Source organism: Lactuca virosa, chromosome 7 (genome assembly GCF_052849685.1).
Source record: "Lactuca virosa cultivar CGN04683 chromosome 7, Lactuca_virosa_CGN04683_v6, whole genome shotgun sequence".
Lineage (NCBI taxonomy): Eukaryota > Viridiplantae > Streptophyta > Magnoliopsida > Asterales > Asteraceae > Lactuca > Lactuca virosa.
In genome coordinates this window covers 196,120,378-196,122,664 of record NC_136432.1, presented here as the reverse complement: position 1 = coordinate 196,122,664, position 2,287 = coordinate 196,120,378, and positions in this window count along the sequence as shown.

The window sequence follows — 2,287 nt, the reverse complement described above, 5'->3', positions numbered from 1 at the left end:
ATTCATCATGATCCATGGGTTTTAACCTCCATGGAGTATCCATGGGTCACCACATGGGTTTAGCCCAACATGAAGGATTATGGATCATAAGCCCACTATATATAAGAATGAATGATTTACCAAATCAATCCCCATTTATTTAATTAGTCTCTTTTGATCACAAAATTAATTCCAAACTAATTTTTGATCAATACTAATTAAATAATAATATGATTTCATATTAATATATTAGAACTTATAATATATTAATAAATCATAAATATCCTCTTCTCACAAAAGTCTATCCAAATGTTCCGATGCCATGCAACCCAAATGGACCATGCCAAATCGGGTCAAGTACATACCAAATATAGTTATGGACTTAGACACCTTATCCAACAGTCTCCCACTTGGACAAGTCTAATAACTATAGCTGCAAGTACGACTTCAGGATCCGACCAACAATCGTAGCTGTTAAAAGTCTCGCGGAACTAAGTTGTGCCATTTTAGATAAGTGATCATATAATCCTCTATTCTCAAGATATCAGCTGGACAAATACATGGAACAACGTCGTACTTATTGTCCAACAGTTTGTTTCCCGATTTTCGATTTGTTTGACATAGAACTTAATCGAACACATCAATTTAGTTCTGACCGGGACCCGACACATAAGTCAAAACAAAATCATCAAGGGGCCCAAGATATCGCTTTTAATCCTCCAAAGACTAAAAGAAACAGATAAACTTCGACTCATATGCTTGTACTGACTAATCATCAAATTTTGCACAACAACACGTTTTATAACATCAAGTTACTGATGCGTTTTCGCACTATCAATGTACAACCAACTCATAGTCAACAACTCATATCTCTTGGTTTGAAGACTTACATGATATTACCGTCTCACAATCACTCGAGATAAATTCCATGAAGTGATACAAGTGAGCGTGGGTTGATTCCAATACTCAGAACTTATGAGCACTCATGAATGTTGCAGCAACAATTGCTATGTCTAATACAATTCAGACAAATCTACAAACCCAATTCATGACTGTCTTATTTCAATACCTACTTCCAAAGTATGATCGACTGTGGATAGTTTGAATAATATAATTATTCTGGAAGTCAAAACATGCAAAATGAAACAATAGTAAATGATCGACACAAGACAGTACCATACTAGTAAATAAAACACCTTTTATTTAAACATCAAATGTCATTTACATTTCAATTATTACAAGTTTCAAAAGCTATCTAATTACTAAAACTAATATCATCCTTCAGCTCAATGTACCTCGCATGCGGTAAATGCTTAGCCCTACACAGTCCCTTCGTGAGGGGATCTGCTGGGTTCTCATCTGATGATACCCTCTTTGCCACGAGGAGTCCTTCTTATATTCGATGTCTAATGAAGTGGTATTTTCTGTCGATGTACCTGGATCTGCAGTGATCCCTTGGTTCCTTGGCTAAGGCAACTGCACTCTCATTATCACAGAAAATCTCCATAGGCTCCTTAATAGCTGGTACAATTCCAAGGTCTCCAATGAAGTTCTTCATCCATATTGCCTCCTTCGCCGCCTCGCTTGCTGCTATGTACTCTGATTCGCAAGTTGAATCAGCTAATGTATCCTGCTTGGAACTTTTCCAAGTAACTGCTCCTCCATTTAGGGTAATGACCCAGCCCGACTGAGAGCGGAAATTATCCTTGTCTGTCAGAAAGCTGGCATCACTATACCTCACTACTCTCAAGTCATCACTCCCACCAAGGGTAAGGACCCAGTCCTTAGTCCTCCGCAGGTACTTGGGAATGTTCTTTACCGCAGTCCTGTGAGCCTTGCCAGGATTCCCTTGATATCTGCTGACCATGCTCAAAGCAAAGGCCACATCAGGGCGAGTATAAGTCATAGTGTGACATCCCCGTTTTCACGGCCAGAAAATACCGATTTTTCTTTATGCTTGTTTGAAAATCAGAGTAGCATTTTAAATAAAAGTGTTGCGGAATTTGTCCCAAAAACAAAATGTGATAAAGATTTATCAAAAGCATTTCCAAAGAAATGTATTTCATTAAAAGACTCGGGATGTCATGTTCGATACAGATCAAAAGCATAAACAGTACAATATAAGCCTTACTACATTATTTCATATCTACAGGCCTATATCAGTAATCCCTCATCCAAAACATCACATCTATGCTCGAACGCCGCTACCTGTAATACATGAAACTGAGTGGGTCAGGTTTGGGAGCCTGGTGAGCACATAGGGTTTTCAACCCACAATAAATAATTTATTAAATTCATCAACCAACAA